Genomic DNA, 8778 nt, shown 5'->3' with positions numbered 1-8778 from the left:
CTATAATCACCTCTCACCATACCCATGCAAGTAGTCATGATCCCAACATTGAATAACGAGTTTAAATATATGCTAATTTTTGTGTATGAAATTTTGTTTGTGTGATAAGTGAACAAGTGTATGACTGACAACTTGTGCCGGATTATCCACATGCAGTGTGTTGTATGTGCACAGAATTTTCTGGTAGTAGTAAACTGAAAGACAACAATAGAAATGCAATATCCCACCCATTTACGGTGTTGAGTTTTTGCATGTCCCAAAGTTTGTATTTTTCTTGCCATGGAAATGTAATCACTTTGAATGTTTTCTTTTTTTATGCAGAATGACCTTAATTATCATGCAAAACAAATTGTTTCTGAGAAAGATATCCCACTCTGAAACCCATAGTGTAAATACAGTACAAGGGTTAAGTGCACCATGCTTTAAAATGTAAACTGAGGACTGTGCATATTTTTTGTTTGCACAATAGGTCATACATTCCACTATATGCAGCAATATAAAAAAAAACAAATGGCCAGACACAACAGCAGGGCTACAGTGGACGAGAGCTTGCCTGACCCATATAAAAGTTTACCACACTAATTTTGCAGTTTTCCCATGCTTTTGCCATGTTTATGCTATGCAGCGACCATAGTTTATTATGGTTTTCCTATACAGGCTTTACAATGCTTACCTATGCTTGCAATGTGCTTTATTTCACTTTGCTATGCTTTCACTATGGTTAATGTCTATAAGGGAAAAGTCTAACAATAAACCTCAATGATCCTCACCTGGACTTTTAATTTATTGCAACAATATAATCTATAACAGAGGTTATACTGTATACCAGAATACATAGTGGAAACCTGAAGTGTGGAGTGATTAAGCTTGTGGCAAGCAGTACACGACAAATTACTTTTGGTGCCAGTTATACATCAAAATGTGAACACAATTGTAAAACAAATAAAAATAAACCATGTAGGTTGTTTGTTCCAAACCACAGAATACTTGACACAAAGCTTTTAAAAAGGCAACTGAATAACTGGCAGTGTATGTGGACATTTAAAAATCAAGATTGGTTAAGCTTTGGTACCATCTGATTTTCATTAATGCTATAATAATAATGATGTAGGAAACAGACATAAGACGCTAGCTTAGGGAGATTTTCTTGAATGGGACAGTGAGAAACCGTTTTTTAATCACTTTTTTTTTTTTTGGGGGGGGGGGGGGGGGGGTGAGGCAATCATTTTGGCTCCTAATCACTTATTTTAGCCTTTTTAAACAATTAGAGCAGATCCCCCATGGGAGTAACTGCATGGGGAGTTGCCTAAGGTTGTTTTTTGCACTGATTTGTTACCTATTTTAGGCTGTTTGAAAATGTAAAAATAAATAAATAAATAAAAGTACCTTTACATTATTATAAGACATCAGATAAATGTTTTTATAGCAACCATTGACTTTGCCACCTCCTGGTTCACTACAGCGTCTCTATCAAATGATAGCCTGATGATGGTCTTTTGGGGGTGAGGGTAACTAACTTAAATGGGCGGGGGGGGCTTCAATGCAAAGTATTAAAACCACTGGCGTATGATTAGATCTGTTGACAAAGCCAGCACATTGGTCATATTTTCCTAGGTATGTGTAAACGTAGGTACCAAGACATCTTGCAATGCTCTGCATCTATTTCACAAGACTGAAACTAGAATAATATTACTCATTGAGACCACAGTGTCTCATTCTTGGTATGGGGCAAAGGAAAGCGGTTGCATTACAAAATGCATCACAAATGACCCAAATGTGAATGGTCTTCATTCCTTTTACATGTCTTCCTTGTCTGTACAGTATTTGTAATCTGAGTTCTGTATGATTCTTTATTGCAGTTTTTTGTTTTGATTACCTGCTTCCTGTGGGACCCCATCTGCTAAACATTAAGGCCTCCTCTGAGCTACAGTTGCAGGGATACTTTCATTATGAAATATTATGTGTTTCTAAACAGATCTCACTAAATGATGTACAGCAGCAATGCATTGGCACAGCAATAGCAATGCTACAGTTCTGCATTAAGGACAATGAGTCATATTTGTGGCTCATTGCTGCTATACCATATCCAGAGAAGTGTTTGAAACATTTGCTCCAAGTGCATTGTGTTGCCATTGCTGCCCATGCTGTGGTTTGCTAAGGTTTTAGGTTTTACTTTTTGTTTTTTATTTGTTTTGTTTTGTTTTTTTAGGAAAATGCCTAAACTGGTATTATAACAGCATCCTGATGTCATATATAAAATATATCTAATAGAGCTCTCACAAAGAAACACACACAGGTCAGAAAGCACTTCAAATAAATTAAGAAATTGCACATTTCTTAATGTTTAGTTACTAAATGTAACTAGGATCTAAAAGTTTAGCACATTATTTATTTAATTAATCTATCACTAATGTGTTTATGGTCTGTGCTTCATGAGCCATATGTACTTCTTAAGTCTATGAAACAGTGCTTTACTAGAGGAGAAACGATATAAAGCAAATAAACTATAAATTATTGTGTCTTCTGGTTTTCCAACGGTAAAAGAGCTACACAATAAGGTTGATTGAAGTGAGTAGTTTTATGTCACATCAACCTATGATGGTAAAGTGACTAATTGAAATCAGTCTCTACAGCCAGGGATATCTTGTGCACCACAAAGAACAAAGACTGCTCACAATGTTCCTCCTTGCTATGAATGTGTAAAAAAGTACAGTATCAAGTACTAAACCAAGATAAATTAAAAACTTAAATTAGTGTTCAGAGCACAATACAGTATGTATGGGACAGTTCTTGTTGTTTTAGGCTACAATGATTGTCTTGGTTAATTTATTCTTACTCAGCAAAAGGACAAATGAAAATAATATGTTCTCAAAATCAGACCAAGCTTTTTATTTCAAAGCACAGAAGAATTTTAAAGAAATAATAGTGTGGTCACCATGTAACATAACATCATATGAAAACCAGACACAAGCAAAATGGTTTACATACAAATATCAACTGCTTGCATTGAGACCCAATACATTGAATTCAGATCAGTTTGATGCCCTGACCTCAACCTTGACCTCTCTCAAAAGGTTAAATCATTTCTCAAGACTCGATGGAACACTAGTCTTTTTCAAGACTGGATGGAACACTAGTCTTTCTCAAGTAATCTCTATCTTGTAACTGTGGGGTCTTTGGACCTTTGCATCTCAGTGAGGTCAATGAATAATCTCCTAGCTGAGTCTATGTAGTAAAACTTCAGTGTACTGGCCAAAACGTTTGTCTATAGTTTTACTTCAGAATTCTGATTGAGCGTTTCGAAGTTAGAGGCGAATGTACATAGAGCAAAGACTCTGCTGACAGCTTAGCTGATCACATCCATGCATCACCAAGAATGAACTGGTCAACCAGTGAAGAGTTAAACACACGTTTCACTTAGGATGCAGGCCATAGCAGGTCCTGTCATATCTACAGTATATTATATTCACACATGTTGCTGTCTAATAAGAAAGCTAAAGCTGCAGTATGTAGCCCAAATAGACAATAAGTACTATCCAACATAATATTACAAGGTCACTAAATATGAATGGTTTCCTCATTTGTCATAGCAACATGATGTATTTTATAATGCTGTCGTCCCCCCCCCCCCCCCCCCCCCCCAAGGCATTACCATTCTGTTTTATAACCTCCATTATGACATATTACCGTGGCGTCTGCATATGGTGATTATCACGTTTGTGTGGGATTTCAAATAAAATGGTCCTAAATTTAGGAAACGGCCTCTCTGTGTCTTATCAAGCGCAATCTGCTTAGTGATTGTGTTGCATAATCTGGACTTGTTTTTTTGGTTGCTTTTAATATTGTTGTAAGCTCCTATTTTCTGTGAGCCTCTATTTGAATTCACAATTCATTGTTCCTATTCAACAAAAAAATTTAAAAAAATTAAAAGCACACACAATTATTTGTGCTTTAAGAAAACCTGGGACACCATTAACGCAACCAATGATTAACTGGCATTGCTTTTTTTTTTTTCCAGTGGCCTATAGGCTGTAGAGTACAGCAGGAGGCTCCCCTGAATGGTTAGAGAATGCCTCAGTTGTTATTATATTTGGCGCATGAGAGGTTTGGAAGTGTTTCAGAAGAAGTGTTTTCAGATCTGTAGCTCTTTAAGGGGTTGCATTCCCATGTACTCACTGGAAACCTTTCAGGAAACCACACATTCCCTTACTCTTCTCGGTTGAGCAATGCAATCCTTCTCTGTCAGGCCTGTTCTCAGACCACCTCATCAACCCAGCCGGGGAAAGAAATGTATGTACCAACTTAAAGAACCTTACTCAAGGATTCCACAAGAGTAAGGTGCACATTAAACCTAGTGCATTAACAATTGAACTAGATTCATAGGTTGATGGTGTTTATGGACTTGATGCATTCTTAATGCTTTTGACAACAGCAAGGGTAGCAAACCATAAAAATTGCTTGTGACAACTTGAATCATCCAGCAATTCTGATGTTCAATGGTTCTTTAATTGTAGATTAGCAAGCTTTTACCAAGCTATTATTTCTATTTTGGTTGAGTTTCTTCTTATTGTTGTATTGGTTTTTCTAAGGGCGTTTCAACATATTTGTAAATGAGAAGATAATTAAAATACCTACCAGATCTCTTTTCTTGGAAGCTATGGTAACTAGACCCCCATGGTTAACCATTACATTTTTATACTACTACATAGTTTACACAGAATTCACATGAAAGTTCCCAGTCAATAATGTCATTCAGTGCACTGGCCAGATAGCCTTAGGCTGTGGTTTCAGTCTACATTAATTTTATAGATGTTATGGATAGGAAGGACTCCCACTCCTAACCTATTCAATCAACAGGCTATCTTTCTCTCACTTGCCCACTCCTCTAAGGCAATCCAGGTTCACAAGGTAAGCATTGTTGATGCAGCTCAGTATGATTGTCTTAAAGGGACCCATAAATGTACAAAGTGACTGTTCTGGAAATCAGTTACTTGGTGTACTCTTATGTTGTGCTGTTTAAATGAGTTCTATCACTTTCAGTCCGGTCCCTGAACATCTCCAAGCACAAGAAAGTAAAATAAGTCTTCATTCTATAGAAAGGACAGGTGACATTGCTTTTTTTATTTTGGAGTAAGATAATGGTAAACTAAATATTAAAATGCACCTAGCATAGTTTGTTTTTTGTAATGATTTATTATTATGCATTTTCCATTGACAGAAGTTTAGTTTATCATTATATATTGTCAAATAAGTTTGAATTCATTTAATTAGACCTGCTTTGTAATAAAATATTTCATATACATATTGTGAATAAAAAGCTAAAATCAATTGGGCTGGAAATAATCTTTTTATATTGAATAGTTGCTGAAGAGATTCATAGGTGACTATTGTTACAGACAGTACTTCCTGCATCGCTCAGTAACTTGTCATTATATGCAAAATATCTTCCAAGCAAAAGTTTAACTTTATGTTACTAAATGCCAAAAGAGACAAAGCAAATGTGCACAAGTGCTAAACTATTGTGTGACTGATATGTCTGATGTCATTTCCTGTGAGGTTATATGGTATACAGCTGTGTGTGTCCTAATGTATTTAATTTATAAGTAAAGAGGGAAATGTATGAGAATGGATACAATGAAAAATGGAATGTGTGTGTTAAAGAACATATTGATTCATGCTAGAATGATTAATTTGCAAATGCATACAAATAATTAACTTGTCTATATTGGGACTGGAGGGTGCAAGCACTTAGTCCACTGTGGGGCTTGGTCTTTACCACCATTTCCTTTACTTCAGGAACTAGTTGAACTAAACTATTTTAAACAATAATATTCTTTAAGCAAATTAGAACTCATCTCTATATCTTGCTGGAGGCCTTATTATCCTTCCACTTCGTGCAGACTGCATGGGAGAATGTGTCTCTCAGGAAACGGTTGCTTTCTTGAAAGCTGTTTGTACTGCAATAGGTAGTGGTATATGTTGCTGTCTGGTTGGCAGGGTGTAAGGCACAGACTCAGTTGAAGATGTGCTGCTTTCATCTTCAATGGATGGTTCCAACATTGCAGATGACTCTTCTGCTGTTCAGAAGGTGCTTGCAATTTCTTCTGTACTTCGTACCATCAGGTGTAGTGATATAATAAATGATCTTGGTGCCTCATGCTGCTTTGAGACAACTGCTGGTTCCCATACTTTTTCCCATACGTCTTTTACGTGAAGCTTGGGTAGCTCCTTTGCTGTATTGTGACAGGCAGAACTTTGTCGCTGGTTTTTGCGTGGATGTGTGCAGCTAGGCTAGGCAACCAATTGAGCAGTTACGCTTGCTTGGCACTGAGCTGATCGGGAGGTTTGGATTGGCTGGGGGTCGTGCCAGGGGAGGCTGCATGGAGTTCAAAAGGCATCTGCGCCACAGCTTGAGGCTACTGCACGACATAACCATACAGATGGGTGCTGAGTGAAAGCTTCTTGTGTTTACATCGAGGAGGGGAGTGTCTGCTCCATGGAGAGAACTACTACACAAAACCCTACCACTCCAAGACGGTGCTCGTGAAGACATTAACCAGCGGAGGCCGTCAGGAAGAGGCCGGAGTCGCCAGGATTTGATCCCAAACAAGTATAGAGAGATTTCGTAGTGTAGTAGGTTCCTGGGGCGGAACGTCTCTTTTAGTGAGACTAGCGCTTGCCAAGAACCAGCGACAAAGTCCTCCCTGTCACAACTATGATCAAAATCTTCTGTATTTTCTGCCTCTTGTTTAGTTGTGAGAAAGCATCTTTCTGCACTTGTGCTTTTAGCAGCGCTTGTGTTGTCGGTAGTTTGGACATCAGTATTCTGCTCATTAAGAGTTGTGCAGGTGAGTATTTCATTCCTGTTACTGGTGTATTTTTGTACTCTAGCAGGGCTGTGTATGGATCATTTACAGTATATTCCAGTTTAAACACTTTAAGGATTTTCAAAGTGTTCATGCAAAATTAAATTAGTGAACAAAACTCAAATAAATTCTAAATTGACACTGTAATAAATAAGTCTAGCTGACATAATTATCAATTCATGATAAGCTTACATTTTAATGTAAGTAATGAGTAATATTTAGTTCTGTGTGACCAGCTACCATCCCATACATACACACAGAATGACCACTAGCTTTGATAGCTGTGATTTTTTTTGCAGACGAGTTGTGAAAGATGTTCCAGACAAACCCTTTTCTTTGAGAGAGAACCAACCAACAACCAATAAAACGTATCATCAAGCAAAATTAACTGAGTGAAATCAGCTGTCTCTGGGCAGGCGGCGTGAGTGAGTGTGTCATTAAGGAAGAATTGGCCTAGTCAAGTCTGTGAGTTGAAAGGATGACGGCAGCAGGCCGAGGGCTGAACCAATGAGGATAGACCAGCAGTGTTTGTGCAGTGAGGGCGGCCGGGCCAGGGAGTAGGGGGAGCTGGGAGACTGTAACTCATTGTGGCTGGACTCGACTGGCCTGGGTGGCGTGGATCTTTAAGTCCTGGACATTCATCAACCTGCCGAGCAGGGCCGCCAGGCTGGAGCCAGGGCCTTTTTTTCCCCCTCCTTTCCCTTTACCGTGTCAATGTGATCCAGTCCAACTGTGCTGAGGCAACAGCCCCGAGGAGACAGACTCTGGTCAGTGCAAATAATCACAGCTCAGACGCCTGGGCTTGTTACTTACAGCTAAATAGACTGCAGAGCTCCGGGATCCCACAGGAAGTCAAGGGCAGAGCTTTCCCTCTCTGCCTTGTCAAGTTTAATAAGATTAAGTAAAGATCTGGCCTTTTACTTTGAAAAACCAAGGCCCACATGGATCCATTTAGGGGGACTGGTGCCAACCCTATACTACCTTCAATATAAACCTAACCCTAACTCTCACTCAACTTAAAGTTAACCAAGTTACCACAGGAACTTAAAAGATTAGACAACCAAATATTTTTAAGGAGGCTCATTTTAAAGAGTTTAATATCCTATGCTCTGTATAAAGTGTTTAATACATCCTACATCCACACACACACAAACACACACACACAAACACACACACCTTTGCTGGACCTTACTTCTAACCCTAATGTTCCCACAGACCCAAGCCCTGACATGAATCACCTGGTATTTCCTAGCTCTAGAAACAGAAGCACAGTTTCAGAAAATGCAACATAAGCTTATGGATACTTCCCTGGTAAAATTAAAGAAGAACATCTGGGGTAATAAGGAAGCAATATAATTTCTAAACATATTTCTGTGTAGATTTTGTAATTTAGGATTTTCTATCAGAAACACAAGTTTCTTATGAAGTCTAATGAAGTAACACAGATATAATCATTTAAACTATGATTGGTAAATGTTATATTAATAAAGCATGCATTTTGTAAATGTAATTGTTGTAATGTGTACACTTGTGAACTACATGGAGTATGAGAAGTTGTCCTGCCAATTGTTATTATACTTATATAGACACAAACGCTATCTATCCGCTGGTTACCAAGTCAACACGTTTATTCAGTCTTATATCATACCGGTACTTGTTCTGTAGTAAATGTTAACAACCGCTAAATCCACAGGGTTTTATCATTAAATATCCAATATCCCTTCACTTTTGTTTCAATAAAATGTAACACAATACTTTAATTTGCTGCAGCCAGCAGTACATGCAATTCGGAATGCCTCCAGCACTACAAAAACAAGAGAAACCCATAGATCAGTTACCGTGTAATGCTTTAAAGTCTATTATTTCTTAATTTCCCCTTAAATGCAAAATCAAAAAACAGTATAACAAGATA

The sequence above is a fragment of the Acipenser ruthenus genome, chromosome 3 (assembly GCF_902713425.1).
Source record: "Acipenser ruthenus chromosome 3, fAciRut3.2 maternal haplotype, whole genome shotgun sequence".
Taxonomy (NCBI): domain Eukaryota; kingdom Metazoa; phylum Chordata; class Actinopteri; order Acipenseriformes; family Acipenseridae; genus Acipenser; species Acipenser ruthenus.
Note: the sequence above shows the minus strand (reverse complement) of the source record.